The 20,406-nt window shown below is 36.4% G+C and overlaps 1 long non-coding RNA gene across 1 annotated transcript; it reads right to left on the reverse strand.

The window, feature by feature from the left end:
• Positions 1–8,672: 8,672 nt before the first annotated feature.
• Positions 8,673–12,981, reverse strand: LOC139400856 (uncharacterized). Its single transcript, XR_011632785.1, has 3 exons — positions 12,887–12,981; positions 11,453–11,526; positions 8,673–8,779 (listed from the first exon to the last, which is right to left on the reverse strand). It is a non-coding gene; the product is annotated as an uncharacterized lncRNA (long non-coding RNA).
• Between the last annotated feature and the right edge of the window lie 7,425 nt (positions 12,982–20,406).

A 20,406-nucleotide genomic window follows, 5' to 3' on the forward strand; every position in this document is an offset into this window, starting at 1 on the left:
TGAGGTGATGTTTAATTATACTGGGTAGTGAGGTGATGTTTAATTGTACTGGGTAGTGATGTCTAATTATACTGGGTAGTGATGTTTAATTATACTGGGTAGTGCTTTCTAATTATACTGGGTAGTGATGTCTAATTATACTGGGTAGTGATGTTTAATTATACTGGGTAGTGAGGTGATGTTTAATTATACTGGGTAGTGATGTCTAATTATACTGGGTAGTGATGTGATGTTTAATTATACTGGGTAGTGAGGTGATGTTTAATTATACTGGGTAGTGATGTCTAATTATACTGGGTAGTGATGTGATGTTTAATTATACTGGGTAGTGAGGTCTAATTATACTGGGTAGTGAGGTGATGTTTAATTATACTGGGTAGTGATGTTTAATTATACTGGGTAGTGATGTCTAATTATACTGGGTAGTGATGTTTAATTATACTGGGTAGTGAGGTGATGTCTAATTATACTGGGTATTGAGGTGATGTCTAGTTATACTGGGTAGTGAGGTGATGTTTAATTATACTGGGTAGTGATGTTTAATTATACTGGGTAGTGAGGTCTAATTATACTGGGTAGTGAGGTTATGTCTAATTATACTGGGTAGTGATGTGATGTTTAATTATACTGGGTAGTGATGTCTAGTTATACTGGGTAGTGAGGTGATGTTTAATTATACTGGGTAGTGAGGTGATGTTTAATTATACTGGGTAGTGAGGTCTAATTATACTGGGTAGTGAGGTGATGTTTAATTATACTGGGTAGTGATGTTTAATTATACTGGGTAGTGAGGTCTAATTATACTGGGTAGTGAGGTGATGTCTAGTTATACTGGGTACTGATGTGATGTTTAATTATACTGAGTAGTGATGTTTAATTATACTGGGTAGTGATGTTTAATTATACTGGGTAGTGATGTTTAATTATACTGGGTAGTGATGTTTAATTATACTGGGTAGTGAGGTGATGTCTAATTATACTGAGTAGTGAGGTGATGTTTAATTATACTGGGTAGTGATGTTTAATTATACTGGGTAGTGAGGTGATGTTTAATTATACTGGGTAGTGATGTTTAATTATACTGGGTAGTGATGTTTAATTATACTGGGTAGTGATGTCTAATTATACTGGGTAGTGATGTTTAATTATACTGGGTAGTGAGGTGATGTCTAATTATACTGGGTTTTGAGGTGATGTCTAGTTATACTGGGTAGTGATGTTTAATTATACTGGGTCGTGATGTCTAATTGTACTGGGTAGTGATATTTAATTATACTGGGTAGTGATGTTTAATTGTACTGGGTAGTGATGTTTAATTATACTGGGTAGTGATGTCTAATTGTACTGGGTAGTGATATTTAATTATAATGGGTAGTGATGTGATGTCTAATTATACTGGGTAGTGATGTTTAATTATACTGGGTAGTGATGTGATGTTTAATTATACTGGGTAGTGATGTGATGTTTAATTATACTGGGTAGTGATGTGATGTTTAATTATACTGGGTAGTGATGTCTAATTATACTGGGTAGTGCTTTCTAATTATACTGGGTAGTGATGTCTAGTTATACTGGGTAGTGATGTTTAATTATACTGGGTATTGAGGTGATGTTTAATTATACTGGGTAGTGATGTCTAATTATACTGGGTAGTGATATTTAATTATACTGGGCATTGATGTGATGTTTAATTATACTGGGTAGTGAGGTGATGTTTAATTATTCTGGGTAGTGATGTGATGTTTAATTATACTGGGTAGTGAGGTGATGTTTAATTATTCTGGGTAGTGAGGTGATGTTTAATTATACTGGGTAGTGATGTTTAATTATACTGAGTAGTGATGCTTAATTATACTGGGTAGTGAGGTGATGTTTAATTATACTGGGTAGTGATGTTTAATTATACTGGGTAGTGATGTTTAATTATACTGGGTAGTGAGGTGATGTTTAATTATACTGAGTAGTGAGGTGATGTTTAATTATACTGGGTAGTGAGGTGATGTTTAATTGTACTGGGTAGTGATGTCTAATTATACTGGGTAGTGATGTTTAATTATACTGGGTAGTGCTTTCTAATTATACTGGGTAGTGATGTCTAATTATACTGGGTAGTGATGTTTAATTATACTGGGTAGTGAGGTGATGTTTAATTATACTGGGTAGTGATGTCTAATTATACTGGGTAGTGATGTGATGTTTAATTATACTGGGTAGTGAGGTCTAATTATACTGGGTAGTGAGGTGATGTTTAATTATACTGGGTAGTGAGGTGATGTTTAATTGTACTGGGTAGTGATGTCTAATTATACTGGGTAGTGATGTTTAATTATACTGGGTAGTGCTTTCTAATTATACTGGGTAGTGATGTCTAATTATACTGGGTAGTGATGTTTAATTATACTGGGTAGTGAGGTGATGTTTAATTATACTGGGTAGTGATGTCTAATTATACTGGGTAGTGATGTGATGTTTAATTATACTGGGTAGTGAGGTCTAATTATACTGGGTAGTGAGGTGATGTTTAATTATACTGGGTAGTGAGGTGATGTTTAATTGTACTGGGTAGTGATGTCTAATTATACTGGGTAGTGATGTTTAATTATACTGGGTAGTGCTTTCTAATTATACTGGGTAGTGATGTCTAATTATACTGGGTAGTGATGTTTAATTATACTGGGTAGTGAGGTGATGTTTAATTATACTGGGTAGTGATGTCTAATTATACTGGGTAGTGATGTGATGTTTAATTATACTGGGTAGTGAGGTCTAATTATACTGGGTAGTGAGGTGATGTTTAATTATACTGGGTAGTGAGGTCTAATTATACTGGGTAGTGAGGTGATGTTTAATTATACTGGGTAGTGATGTTTAATTATACTGGGTAGTGATGTCTAATTATACTGGGTAGTGATGTTTAATTATACTGGGTAGTGAGGTGATGTCTAATTATACTGGGTATCGAGGTGATGTCTAGTTATACTTGGTAGTGAGGTGATGTTTAATTATACTGGGTAGTGATGTTTAATTATACTGGGTAGTGAGGTCTAATTATACTGGGTAGTGAGGTTATGTCTAATTATACTGGGTAGTGATGTGATGTTTAATTATACTGGGTAGTGATGTCTAGTTATACTGGGTAGTGAGGTGATGTTTAATTATACTGGGTAGTGATGTGATGTTTAATTATACTGGGTAGTGATGTCTAGTTATACTGGGTAGTGAGGTGATGTTTAATTATACTGGGTAGTGAGGTGAGGTGATGTTTAATTATACTGGGTAGTGATGTTTAATTATACTGGGTAGTGAGGTCTAATTATACTGGGTATTGATGTTTAATTATACTGGGCAGTGAGGTCTAATTATACTGGGTAGTGAGGTTATGTCTAATTATACTGGGTATTGATGTGATGTTTAATTATACTGGGTAGTGATGTCTAGTTATACTGGGTAGTGATGTTTAATTATACTGGGTAGTGATGTCTAGTTATACTGGGTAGTGAGGTGATGTCTAATTATACTGGGTAGTGATGTTTAATTATACTGGGTAGTGATGTTTAATTATACTGGGTAGTGATGTTTAATTATACTGGGTAGTGATGTTTAATTATACTGGGTAGTGATGTTTAATTATACTGGGTAGTGATGTGATGTTTAATTATACTGGGTAGTGATGTTTAATTATACTGGGTAGTGATGTTTAATTATACTGGGTAGTGATGTCTAATTGTACTGGGTAGTGATATTTAATTATAATGGGTAGTGATGTGATGTCTAATTATACTGGGTAGTGATGTTTAATTATACTGGGTATTGAGGTGATGTTTAATTATACTGGGTAGTGATGTCTAATTATACTGGGTAGTGATGTGATGTTTAATTATACTGGGTAGTGATGTTTAATTATACTGGGCATTGATGTGATGTTTAATTATACTGGGTAGTGAGGTGATGTTTAATTATTCTGGGTAGTGATGTGATGTTTAATTATACTGGGTAGTGAGGTGATGTTTAATTATTCTGGGTAGTGAGGTGATGTTTAATTATACTGGGTAGTGATGTTTAATTATACTGGGTAGTGATGTTTAATTATACTGGGTAGTGATGTCTAATTGTACTGGGTAGTGATGTTTAATTATACTGGGTAGTGATGTGATGTTTAATTATTCTGGGTAGTGAGGTTTAAATATACTGGGTAGTGATGTTTAATTATACTGGGTATTGATGTGATGTTTGGCGGACTTGGAATAGATGACCATATATTGCTGACATACAACATGAGTTGGATACAGATCCGGCTGAGGAAACAGGAAACCAGATCATTCTACTGCTCTGCTATTCACACATTATATTTTATTTTACGCAGCACGCAAACACACACACGGGTCCCCGCCCGTCTCACCTGATCCTGAGAAGCTGTCTAGGGAGGCGTCGGCTACTGGGGTGGTGATGTCACTGCTGCTCATTGGTTCTGTTTTCACTGGGGACAAAGACAACACACACACCGTCAGCACACACACACACACACACACCGTCAGCATACACACACACACACCATCGGCCCACACACACACACACACACACACACACACACACACACACACACACACACACACACACACACACACCACACACACACACACACACACACACACACACACACACACACACACACACACACACACACACACACACACACACACACACCAACTGACACTATGACTGGTTTGTTTAGTAGTTTGGGATGTCTTTGAACATACACCCAGAACTACACCAGAACTACAGTCAGAACTACACCAGAACTACAGCCAGAACTACACCGGAACTACAGCCGGAATTAGGGCCAGAACTACAGCCGGAATTAGGGCCAGAACTACAGCCGGAACTACAGCCGGAACTACAGCCGGAATTAGGGCCAGAACTACAGCCGGAACTACAGCCGGAACTACAGCCGGAATTAGGGCCAGAACTACAGTCGGAACTACAGCCGGAACTACAGCCGGAACTACATCCGCAACACACTCAGTGGAATGTGCTATAAACAATACTGTGTTGAAATGCAGGAGGGGAAATATTTGACTAATATTCATCACAACTTCTACATTCTGTTCTTTTAGACTAGAGCCTAATAATTTTTTTTCAAAATGGAATTTAGAATATTAATGTTTGTTGGATTCATTTTAAGGATCATCTACATGTAATTATATGGGATTAACATGAAAATAAAACATAACGCTCCTCAGCGTAGATTACAATAAATTATCTCTCAACACACTTTAAGAATTTATGAGGAAAATAGAACATTTAACTAATTGTTAATCGATTAAACCAACAGAGAGACCTTCCTCATTACAACCTGTTGACTTAACTATGAATAAAAAGCAAACCAGAATTTAACATTTAATCTTCTCTGCACTGTCTTTTCGTTTGTCCCATACACTGTTACAGCAAGAATTCAACAGTAACAGGCAAACTACAATCCCGTCAATACATTTTAATCCATCAATCAATCAATCAAAGTAATCGATCAATTCATATATAATTAACATGATATATCCAATTAACATACTAATTCATTGTCACTAATTACTGTATGGCTTACCCCAGGTTATAATGTAGCGTCAGGGGGAAAGAAAGATGAACACAGTCAATGGGAGTAGGATACTGGTGTAAAATGGCCCCTGCATGGAGAGGGAGTCAGTCTGCATGGACGTGCAAATACGATTGAAATGTCAAGACAATATAGTGTGTATAAAATCTGTTTTAAGTACTGTAGCGAATGGAGCGTGACCCCATGCCCCGCTGAGCCTCTCAGAGTTATAACACTGATGGCTCAGTGGAGAGGATTTTACAGTTATCTGACAGCTAGGGAATCTTTGAAATCAATCCATTTCACATCAGGCAGCAAGCAGGCTTTGGGATGGGAAGGGGTGGGGGGGTGATATAGAGAAGAGGAAGGGGGCAAAACAAATTCACATCATGTGGGTAAAGGGAGTCATGCTCGGTGTGTCTCTCGTGTTTTTAAAGAAGCTTTTCCCTGTCGTGTTTTACTTTGATCGTTCTGCTGAGGAATTGTTGACGAGAGAGTGGGAGGGAGAGAGGGAGGGAGAGAGGGAGGAAGAGAGGGAGGGAGAGTATGAGGGAGAGAGGAAGGGAGGGAGAGAGGGAGGGGGAGTATGAGGGAGAGATGGAGGGAGAGAGGGTGGGACAGTATGAGGGAGAGTATGAGGGAGTGTAGGAGGAAGAGTGGGAGGGAGAGGGAGAGTAGACAGGAGAGTGGGAGGGAAAGTAGAAGGGAGAGTAGGAGGGAGAGTGGGAGGGAGAGTAGGAGGGAGAGTAGGAGGGAGAGGAGGAGGGAGAGTAGGAGGGAGAGTAAGAGGGACAGTGGGAGGAAGAGTGGGGAGGGAGAGGGAGAGTAGGCAGGAGAGTGGGAGGGAGAGTAGGCAGGGAAGTGGGAGGGAAAGCAGGAGGGAGAGTAGGAGGGAGAGTAGGAGGGAGAGGGAGAGTAGAAGGGAGAGTAGGAGGGAGAGTTGAGAGGAGAGTGGGAGGGAGAGCGGGAGGGAGAGCGGGAGGGAGAGCAGGAGGGAGAGTAGCAGGCAGAGTAGGAGGGAGAGTGGGATGGAGAGTAGGAGGGAGAGTAGGAGAGAGAGTAGGAGGGCGAGTGGGAGGGAGAGTAGGAGGGAGAGTGGGAGGGAGAGTGTTTTTGGAATAACACATTTAGGTAGAGATAATACAATACAGAGAAATAGGATGTGTGTGTGTGTCTGTGCACGTGAGTGCTTGTGTGTCTGTGCACGTGAGTGTGTGTGTGTGTGTGTGTGTGTGTGTGCACGTGAGTGTGTGTGTGTGTGTGTCTGTGCACGTGAGTATGTGTGTGTGTCTTTGCACGTGAGTGTGTGTGTGTGTGTGTGTGTGTGTGTGTGTGTGTGTGTGTGTGTGTGTGTGTGTGTGTGTGTGTGTGTGTGTGTGTGTGTGTGTAGGTATACTAGCTAATATAGTGAGGGGACATCGTGGTGTAACACTGCATGCACAGACTAAAGGTCACACTCAGGTGTTCACAGAGAAACACACGATAACCACCGCACTCATGAAACACAGCATGGAACCAGGGCAGACAGGAACCAACCAATCAATCAATCAATCAATCAATCAATCAAAACAAGGCACGGTGTCAGGCACAGGATCCATAACCCAGCCAGTCTCAAACCATGCTTCACACACTCAACATAACACGAGTGCAACAATGACATTAACGCCATGAAAGGCACAATAGTTGAAGAAACTCTTAGAATTAAAAATAGATTAGTTATCTATTGAGAACAGTTAATTAATTGGGATTATTATAGTGGTATATTTTTAAAAAAAGAGTAAAAGCACAAATGTTTTTTTTTTTCCTTCTCTTTCTTGTCTTTTCTAAGTTGAAACACCAAGTATTGTCCTTTCATTGTTATCCACACCTGAACTGCACCGACCTGCAGCCGACTGTGAGCTAGTGCTTAACAACCAGTCAGCTGTGGTGAGCATTGTGATGTTATCACCTATATGGGAAACAGAGAATAGGATACATGACAATCTGACTTCGCCGCGGCTCTACGACAGGCTCTTTGTCCCGCAGAGGACAAATTACACCCTACTTCCTACGGAGAGCACTGCTTTTGTCAAACAATCGGTCAAAAGTAGTGCACTACATAGGGAATAGGGTGCGATTTGGGACGCACACACTCCCTAAACCACAAGAAAGCGTTATCCCTTTTTCCTATCAAGATGACATTTTTTTTTAAGGTAGACTTTGAAGCGCATGAGTGGGTTTGTAATAGCGCCCTGCTAGCGACGTAGGTTCAACGAGAGAGAGTGGTGGTTTGAGAGGACACAACAAGCCTACTCACCTGAGTCAATAGGGACATGTACAAACCACATGCAAAACTACAACCCATTTTCATACCATGAGCTTTTGAATAATTACATGGGCGTTTAAATATACTGCTAATAGTTTCTCTGTAAACACAGAGACAATAGCGTCAGATTTACAAAGCAGATCGTTTTCATATCGTTTTCATATCTAGATCAAATACAAGGGGCCCTTTTTAAATTGTGTATTAAAACCAATGCAGTAAGTCTACAAGCCATCGGGTCACCAGTAGTTTCCCATGTTATTCAGAAGTACAGAGAAGTAGACGGGAGGAAAGTAGTTGGCACCACGTTTTAATTTGTTGACTTCACCTTTTGAAAATGGAAAACAGATCGCGATTACCAACGGGGTAAGCACCTGGAGACGTTTTATTGCCATTCAGGCATTTCACAACTTTAGCAGATGCATAAAACGCTACACACAGGAAGAGGTGAGGTTGGAAAAAGAAAAAAGTCCCCCTCTTTCTCCGCTCTGCTACCCGTACAAACTTAAATTGTACAACTGATGAAGCTACTACGCAATTGGTAGAATGGTTGTGATTACAACGGAGTGTATTTTCTGCACAGTAATAGTCACAACTGCACAATAGTCACAACCACTGTGTCAAGTTTACTGTTTGAATGTGTTACATCAGTATTTATCTGATTGTCTACAGGGCTCAGCCTATTCCTCTCCCATGTCCTATAGTCCTATAGTGAATTTAGAGTCCACACAGCGAAAGTGAGGGAAGCATTAAGGAAGAAAATCCCTAAGCACATACCTTCAGTGCCATTGGGGGTCATGGAATTGGTATTGATATGGGAGTTGTCGAGGCTGGGACCATTAGGGGATTCACGGCTGTGAGGACTGGCTAGATCCTGCATGTCCATAGACCTGACGGACGAGAGACACACACACACACGCACACACACACACACACACACACACACACACACACACACACACACACACACACACACACACACACACACACATTTACTCACATCTTGCCAGAACCATCAAGGGAAAACAAATGGTAAAGAGCCTATAGATGTATTCGTTTTAAACATGTTTTTCTCTTAAACCTACTGATAACAACACGGGTAAAACTGTTGATTTGGAATGTTTATACATTTAAAGTAAACAAATAAAAACATCTCCACTGGAGCTTGAGATTTGTTGTTATTGTATCTAAAAGCTATAAATACTATCAATAGATTGAACTAAGTTAGGGAAAGACAAACATAATGTCATCTCCGCTTACTAATGTTATCTCCGCTTATTATTGTTATCTCTGCCTATTAATGTTATCTCTGCTTACTAATGTTATCTCCGCTTATTATTGTTATCTCTGCCTATTAATGGTATCTCCATTTATTAATGGTATCTCTGCCTATTATTGTTACCTCTGCCTATTAATGGTATCTCTGCCTATTCATGTTATCTCTGCATATTAATGTTATCTCTGCTTACTAATGTTATCTCCGCTTATTATTGCTATCTCTGCCTATTAATATCGTCTCCGCTTATTATTGTTATCTCTGCCTATTAATGTTATCTCCACATATTATTGTTATCTCTGCCTATTAATGTTATCTCTGCTTATTAATGTTATCTCTGCCTATTAATGTTATCTCCATGTATTATTGTTATCTCTGCCTATTATTGTTATCTCTGCGTATTAATGTTATCTCCATTTATTAATGTTATCTCCATTTATTAATGATATCTCCATTTATTAATGTTATCTCTGCCTATTAATGTTATCTCTGCTTATTAATGTTATCTCTTCTTATTTCTTTCATAACACATAATACAATTCAAACTAGGCCTACTGCTATACACTCAATTATAACATATTATATTAACACTATTTTATTATATATCAGCAATATCTGATATTATAACATCAATATAGATTATAATTGAAATAATTTAAATTGATGAGCTCAGTAATAGAGACATTACAACAGACATTAGCATTTTGTTTTAATTTTAGACTAGTTGAAAAAGCAGCTTCTACAGTATACAGCATTCGCTCCATGTTGATTAATGTACATACTCATGCTAGTCTACAGCATAGTAATTATATAGACATCCTTAGTATACAGTGTGAACACACTCTGTGATTGGAGGCTATGGTTAAAGTAGTTAGTTGCTAGAAAGTTAGAAGAGTTTGTTCTCTAAATGATTCCAAGAGCAGCTAGCTACTTCTCCAAGTGATTAGCTACTTCTCCAAGTGATTAACTACTCCAAGTGATTAGCTACTTCTCCAAGTGATTAGCTACTTCTTCAAGTGATTAGCTACTTCTCCAAGTGATTAACTACTTCTCCAAGTGATTAGCTACTTCTCCAAGTGATTAGCTACTTCTCCAAGTGATTAACTACTCCAAGTGATTAGCTACTTCTCCAAGTGATTAGCTACTTCTTCAAGTGATTAGCTACTTCTCCAAGTGATTAACTACTTCTCCAAGTGATTAACTAATTATCCAAATTATTAACTACTTCTCCAAGTGATTAGCTACTTCTCCAAGTGATTAGCTACTTCTCCAAGTGATTAGCTACTTCTCCAAGTGATTAGCTACTTCTCCAAGTGATTAGCTATTTCTCCAAGTGATTAGCTACTTCTCCAAGTGATTAGCTACTTCTCCAAGTGATTAGAATAGTTTGTTCTCTGAGTGATTCTGAGTGCTCTGTCTGCGGCTCAGTGAAGAGAGATGATAATGCCTAGATCAGTTTGCTCTGGCAACCATCTTAATTGTTTCTGTGTTTATACTGAAGACCACGCCATTGAAAACATTATTCAATCCCCTCATTGTCGCTGTGAAAAGTTGCTCAGCCAAAATGGAGGTTTAGTTAAAACAGGCTGAAGAGAGCTGAAACATCACACAAATCTTAACTCATATTTAGTCTTTTGTCACTGAGCCCCAATGCAACATAACTGTTTAATTAAATCAGGGAGAAATGTTTGGTACATTAAACTGCTTTTTTTTCCCAGTTACATTTATAGATTGCATATCAATCAACTAAACTAAGCCGTTAGTTTTTGTTTTATGCAGACGCAATCTGATAGGATGAAATGATACGTCTGCTATTTCAACAATCAAAAACAAATGAAATGATAGGTCTACTATTTAAATAATGTTGGGATGGAAAGATATAGTCAATAGACTTGTTTTTAAATTAATTTAAAAAAAATAAATACACAGATACATTGCGTTTTCTACTCACTCATTTTTTTCCCATCTCAAATTAAATAAATAATGTAGAATTGTTGTGAATATTGTTGGGGGGGGGGGATCTCGCAAACTGACATGCTGGTAGCTGTGTCCTATTTCCCCAGAGAAATATGAATTTACTGCTAAATTATCAACCCACCAAAAAACGGAAATACAATTATGAACAGCGGCGTTACAGATATACCAGGAGACAATTACTATTAGATTTGCAGAACTCTCTATCCCTCTCTCTCTCTCTCTCTCTCTCTCTCTCTCTCTCTCTCTCTCTTTCCCTCCCTGCATCCCTTCTGATGCTACCTGCCTGGCGCTGGTCCAACTCTGCTCTTACCTGGAAATACGTAGCGGCCCGGAATCATCTGAACCAGGCTGCCTCTCTCTGTTTTTTTTTCTCTTTCCACCTGCCTGAACAGAAACAATGTCCCTCCTTGTTATTTCAGCTGTGTGTCACTGTCCAGACCCATCCATGACACAATAGAGCTGGTCTGAGAAAACATTATTGTTATTCTGTCTCAAGAGTGGGAAGAGAGGGCTAACTGCACTGGGAAAAGAACAGAGGACATTCTCTCTCTATAGAGTTTCTCTCTCAGTCCTTCTCTTCTCTCTCTCGCTCTCTCTTCTTCTACCACTGCTGTTGTTGCCTCTCCTCCCTCGTTCAGATCTCCCCTCCCTCCCTCCCTCCCTCCTCCCCGAGTGAGGGGACTGCAGCCAAATGACGGAAAGGTGATTCATCATTGGTCTACGAACTGGATTAGCCCGCCCCCAATCAACATACAAAAAGGGCTTAGCCAAAGGTAAGCAGGAAGGGGAGGGGGCGGGGGACTGGGGGGTTGGATGAAGAGAGGTAAAGGGGTGTGAGGTGGATTGGGGGAGGGAGGAGTAGCATGGAGGTAGGAAGTTAGGTAGCTCCTGATAACAGCTGCTGGATAGAGGGGAGAGAGATGTGACTTGTTGAATAGAGGCCAGTGAAGCATGACGCCCGTAGCATCTTCAGCAGATCTTTCATCTGCAATTGACACCACCTGAAATATATCTGCACTCCCCTCCCTCTCCCTCTCTCTTTCTCCCCTTTCTCTCCTCTGTCTTCTCTCTCTCTCCCCTTCTCTCTAGCGTTATCTCTCCCCTTCTCTCTTCCCTTCTCTTTAGCCTTCTCTCTCCCCTTCTCTCTCCTCTTCTCTCTAGCCTTCTCTCTAGCCTTCTCTCTAGCCTTGTCTCTCCTCTCCCCTTCTCTCTTCCCTTCTCTCTCCCCTTCTCTCTCCCCTTCTCTCTAGCCTTCTCTCTCCCCTTCTCTCTAGCCTTCTCTCTCCCATTCTCTCTTCCCTTCTCTCTCCCCTTCTCTCTCCCCTTCTCTCTAGCCTTCTCTCTAGCCTTCTCTCTAGCCTTCTCTCTCCCCTTCTCTCTCCCCTTCTCTCTAGCCTTCTCTCTAGTCTTCTCTCTAGCCTTAGCACTCCGATACCGCTTGCAGTGCAGTAGCAGAGAGAACAGTCTATGACTAGGATTGCAATTTTTAGGGCCGTCTTCTGACACCGCCTGGTATAGCCGTACGCACTGCCACACTGCCAGGTCTCTGACCTCCTCCCTATAGGCTGTCTCATTGTTGTCGGTGATCCGGCCTAACACCGTTGTGTCGCCAGCGAACTTAATGATGGGTTTAGAGTCGTGCTTGGCCACGGAGATGTGCGTGAACAGGAAGTACAGGAGGGGACTAAGCACGCACCCCCGAGGGGCCCCCGTGCAGAGCATCAGCGTTATAGCCTACCCTTACCACCTAAGGGGCAGCCCGTCAGGAAGTCCAGGATTCAGTTGCAGAGGGATGTGTTTAGTCCAGAGTCCACGCGGTCTGTATAATAAATGACACCCTATTCCTTTTATAGTGCACTACTTTTGAGCAGGGCCCAATGGGACCTGGCACCCTATTCCCTTTATAGTGCACTACTTTTGAGCAGGACCCAATGGGACCTGGCACCCTATTCCCTTTATAGTGCACTACTTTTGAGCAGGGCCCGGGGCCACAGGAACACTACAGAGGCACAGGAACACAAAAGACCACTGGTTTCAGGGATCTAAAGAGACATGGGCAGTGTCTCCGATAGCACCCTATTCCTTATATACAGCACTATTTTTGGCCAAGGCCTTGTCAAATGGGTCATGGTCAAAATAAGTGCAGTTAATAGACAACAGGGTAACATTTGGGTTGCAATCGAAGACACACGGCCGCAAAAACATACTGTATATACAGTACATCACTATACAGTATTATAAAGTACAATACAACACTATACAGTACAACACTATACAGTATTATAAAGTACAATGCATTCACTATACAGTACAATACAGTACATCACTATACAATACAACACTATACAGTACAACACTATACAGTATTATAAAGTACAATGCATTCACTATACAGTACAATACAGTACATCACTATACAATACAACACTATACAGTACAACACTATACAGTATTATAAAGTACAATGCATTCACTATACAGTACAATACAGTACATCACTATACAATACAACACTATACAGTACAACACTATACAGTATTATAAAGTACAATGCATTCACTATACAGTACAATACAGTACATCACTATACAATACAACACTATACAGTACAACACTATACAGTATTATAAAGTACAATGCATTCACTATACAGTACAATACAGTACATCACTATACAATACAACACTATACAGTACAACACTATACAGTATTATAAAGTACAATGCATTCACTATACAGTACAATACAGTACATCACTATACAATACAACACTATACAGTACATCACTATACAGTATTATAAAGTACAATACAACACTATACAGTACAATACAGTACATCACTATACAATACAACACTATACAGTACAACACTATACAGTATTATAAAGTACAATGCATTCACTATACAGTACAATACAGTACATCACTATACAATACAACACTATACAGTACATCACTATACAGTATTATAAAGTACAATACAACACTATACAGTACAATACAGTACATCACTATACAATACAACACTATACAGTACAACACTATACAGTATTATAAAGTACAATACAACACTATACAGTACAATACAGTACATCACTATACAATACAACACTATACAGTACAACACTATACAGTATTATAAAGTACAATGCATTCACTATACAGTACAATACAGTACATCACTATACAATACAACACTATACAGTACAACACTATACAGTATTATAAAGTACAATGCATTCACTATACAGTACAATACAGTACATCACTATACAATACAACACTATACAGTACAACACTATACAGTATTATAAAGTACAATGCATTCACTATACAGTACAATACAGTACATCACTATACAATACAACACTATACAGTACAACACTATACAGTATTATAAAGTACAATGCATTCACTATACAGTACAATACAGTACATCACTATACAATACAACACTATACAGTACAACACTATACAGTATTATAAAGTACAATGCATTCACTATACAGTACAATACAGTACATCACTATACAATACAACACTATACAGTACAACACTATACAGTATTATAAAGTACAATGCATTCACTATACAGTACAATACAGTACATCACTATACAATACAACACTATACAGTACATCACTATACAGTATTATAAAGTACAATACAACACTATACAGTACAATACAGTACATCACTATACAATACAACACTATACAGTACATCACTATACAGTATTATAAAGTACAATGCATTCACTATACAGTACAATACAGTACATCACTATACAATACAACACTATACAGTACATCACTATACAGTACAACACTATACAGTATTATAAAGTACAATGCATTCACTATACAGTACAATACAGTACATCACTATACAATACAACACTATACAGTACAACACTATACAGTATTATAAAGTACAATGCATTCACTATACAGTACAATACAGTACATCACTATACAATACAACACTATACAGTACAACACTATACAGTATTATAAAGTACAATGCATTCACTATACAGTACAATACAGTACATCACTATACAATACAACACTATACAGTACAACACTATACAGTATTATAAAGTACAATGCATTCACTATACAGTACAATACAGTACATCACTATACAATACAACACTATACAGTACATCACTATACAGTATTATAAAGTACAATACAACACTATACAGTACAATACAGTACATCACTATACAATACAACACTATACAGTACATCACTATACAGTATTATAAAGTACAATGCATTCACTATACAGTACAATACAGTACATCACTATACAATACAACACTATACAGTACATCACTATACAGTACAACACTATACAGTATTATAAAGTACAATGCATTCACTATACAGTACAATACAGTACATCACTATACAATACAACACTATACAGTACAACACTATACAGTATTATAAAGTACAATGCATTCACTATACAGTACAATACAGTACATCACTATACAATACAACACTATACAGTACAACACTATACAGTATTATAAAGTACAATGCATTCACTATACAGTACAATACAGTACATCACTATACAATACAACACTATACAGTACATCACTATACAGTATTATAAAGTACAATACAACACTATACAGTACATCACTATACAGTATTATAAAGTACAATACAACACTATACAGTACATCACTATACAGTATTATAAAGTACAATACAACACTATACAGTACATCACTATACAGTATTATAAAGTACAATACAACACTATACAGTACATCACTATACAGTATTATAAAGTACAATACAACACTATACAGTACATCACTATACAGTATTATAAAGTACAATGCATTCACTATACAGTACATCACTATACAGTATTATAAAGTACAATACAACACTATACAGTACATCACTATACAGTATTATAAAGTACAATGCATTCACTATACAGTACATCACTATACAGTATTATAAAGTACAATACAACACTATACAGTACATCACTATACAGTATTATAAAGTACAATGCATTCACTATACAGTACATCACTATACAGTATTATAAAGTACAATACAACACTATACAGTACAATACAGTACATCACTATACAATACAACACTATACAGTACATCACTATACAGTATTATAAAGTACAATGCATTCACTATACAGTACATCACTATACAGTATTATAAAGTACAATGCATTCACTATACAGTACATCACTATACAGTATTATAAAGTACAATACATTCACTATACAGTACAATACAGTACATCACTATACAATACAACACTATACAGTACATCACTATACAGTATTATAAAGTACAATGCATTCACTATACAGTACATCACTATACAGTATTATAAAGTACAATGCATTCACTATACAGTACATCACTATACAGTATTATAAAGTACAATACATTCACTATACAGTACAATACAGTACATCACTATACAATACAACACTATACAGTACATCACTATACAATACAACACTATACAATACAACACTATACAGTACAACACTATACAGTATTATAAAGTACAATGCATTCACTATACAGTACAATACAGTACATCACTATACAATACAACACTATACAGTACAACACTATACAGTATTATAAAGTACAATGCATTCACTATACAGTACAATACAGTACATCACTATACAATACAACACTATACAGTACAACACTATACAGTATTATAAAGTACAATGCATTCACTATACAGTACAATACAGTACATCACTATACAATACAACACTATACAGTACAACACTATACAGTATTATAAAGTACAATGCATTCACTATACAGTACAATACAGTACATCACTATACAATACAACACTATACAGTACAACACTATACAGTATTATAAAGTACAATGCATTCACTATACAGTACAATACAGTACATCACTATACAATACAACACTATACAGTACAACACTATACAGTATTATAAAGTACAATGCATTCACTATACAGTACAATACAGTACATCACTATACAATACAACACTATACAGTACAACACTATACAGTATTATAAAGTACAATGCATTCACTATACAGTACAATACAGTACATCACTATACAATACAACACTATACAGTACAACACTATACAGTATTATAAAGTACAATGCATTCACTATACAGTACAATACAGTACATCACTATACAATACAACACTATACAGTACAACACTATACAGTATTATAAAGTACAATGCATTCACTATACAGTACAATACAGTACATCACTATACAATACAACACTATACAGTACAACACTATACAGTATTATAAAGTACAATGCATTCACTATACAGTACAACACTATACAGTATTATAAAGTACAATGCATTCACTATACAGTACATCACTATACAGTATTATAAAGTACAATACAACACTATACAGTACAATACAGTACTTCACTATACAATACAACACTATACAGTACAACACTATACAGTATTATAAAGTACAATGCATTCACTATACAGTACAATACAGTACATCACTATACAATACAACACTATACAGTACAACACTATACAGTATTATAAAGTACAATGCATTCACTATACAGTACAATACAGTACATCACTATACAATACAACACTATACAGTACAACACTATACAGTATTATAAAGTACAATGCATTCACTATACAGTACAATACAGTACATCACTATACAATACAACGCTATACAGTACAACACTATACAGTATTATAAAGTACAATGCATTCACTATACAGTACAATACAGTACATCACTATACAATACAACACTATACAGTACAACACTATACAGTATTATAAAGTACAATGCATTCACTATACAGTACAATACAGTACATCACTATACAATACAACACTATACAGTACAACACTATACAGTATTATAAAGTACAATGCATTCACTATACAGTACAATACAGTACATCACTATACAATACAACACTATACAGTACAACACTATACAGTATTATAAAGTACAATGCATTCACTATACAGTACAATACAGTACATCACTATACAATACAACACTATACAGTACAACACTATACAGTATTATAAAGTACAATGCATTCACTATACAGTACAATACAGTACATCACTATACAATACAACACTATACAGTACAACACTATACAGTATTATAAAGTACAATGCATTCACTATACAGTACAACACTATACAGTATTATAAAGTACAATGCATTCACTATACAGTACAACACTATACAGTATTATAAAGTACAATGCATTCACTATACAGTACAACACTATACAGTATTATAAAGTACAATGCAATCACTATACAGTACAATACAGTACATCACTATACAATACAACACTATACAGTACAACACTATACAGTATTATAAAGTACAATGCATTCACTATACAGTACAATACAGTACATCACTATACAATACAACACTATACAGTACAACACTATACAGTATTATAAAGTACAATGCATTCACTATACAGTACAATACAGTACATCACTATACAATACAACACTATACAGTACAACACTATACAGTATTATAAAGTACAATGCATTCACTATACAGTACAATACAGTACATCACTATACAATACAACACTATACAGTACAACACTATACAGTATTATAAAGTACAATGCATTCACTATACAGTACAATACAGTACATCACTATACAATACAACACTATACAGTACAACACTATACAGTATTATAAAGTACAATGCATTCACTATACAGTACAATACAGTACATCACTATACAATACAACACTATACAGTACAACACTATACAGTATTATAAAGTACAATGCATTCACTATACAGTACAATACAGTACATCACTATACAATACAACACTATACAGTACAACACTATACAGTATTATAAAGTACAATGCATTCACTATACAGTACAATACAGTACATCACTATACAATACAACACTATACAGTACAACACTATACAGTATTATAAAGTACAATGCATTCACTATACAGTACAATACAGTACATCACTATACAATACAACACTATACAGTACAACACTATACAGTATTATAAAGTACAATGCATTCACTATACAGTACAACACTATACAGTATTATAAAGTACAATGCATTCACTATACAGTACAACACTATACAGTATTATAAAGTACAATGCATTCACTATACAGTACAACACTATACAGTATTATAAAGTACAATGCATTCACTATACAGTACAATACAGTACATCACTATACAATACAACACTATACAGTACAACACTATACAGTATTATAAAGTACAATGCATTCACTATACAGTACAATACAGTACATCACTATACAATACAACACTATACAGTACAACACTATACAGTATTATAAAGTACAATGCATTCACTATACAGTACAATACAGTACATCACTATACAATGCATTCACTATACAGTACAACACTATACAGTATTATAAAGTACAATGCATTCACTATACAGTACAACACTATACAGTATTATAAAGTACAATGCATTCACTATACAGTACAACACTATACAGTATTATAAAGTACAATGCATTCACTATACAGTACAACACTATACAGTATTATAAAGTACAATGCATTCACTATACAGTACAATACAGTACATCACTATACAATACAACACTATACAGTACAACACTATACAGTATTATAAAGTACAATGCATTCACTATACAGTACAATACAGTACATCACTATACAATACAACACTATACAGTACAACACTATACAGTATTATAAAGTACAATGCATTCACTATACAGTACAATACAGTACATCACTATACAATGCATTCACTATACAGTACAACACTATACAGTATTATAAAGTACAATGCATTCACTATACAGTACAACACTATACAGTATTATAAAGTACAATGCATTCACTATACAGTACAACACTATACAGTATTATAAAGTACAATGCATTCACTATACAGTACAACACTATACAGTATTATAAAGTACAATGCATTCACTATACAGTACATACATCTCTTTTTCTATTGTGTTATTACACACACAGTAACCACACATGCATTCGAGCACACACACTACACATCACTATACAGTACAGTACATCACTATACAGTACAGTACATCACTATACAGTACATCACTATACAGTACAGTACATCACTATACAGTACATCACTATACAGTACAGTACAT

This window comes from Oncorhynchus clarkii, unplaced genomic scaffold, assembly GCF_045791955.1.
Source record: "Oncorhynchus clarkii lewisi isolate Uvic-CL-2024 unplaced genomic scaffold, UVic_Ocla_1.0 unplaced_contig_1399_pilon_pilon, whole genome shotgun sequence".
NCBI classification, from domain to species: domain Eukaryota; kingdom Metazoa; phylum Chordata; class Actinopteri; order Salmoniformes; family Salmonidae; genus Oncorhynchus; species Oncorhynchus clarkii.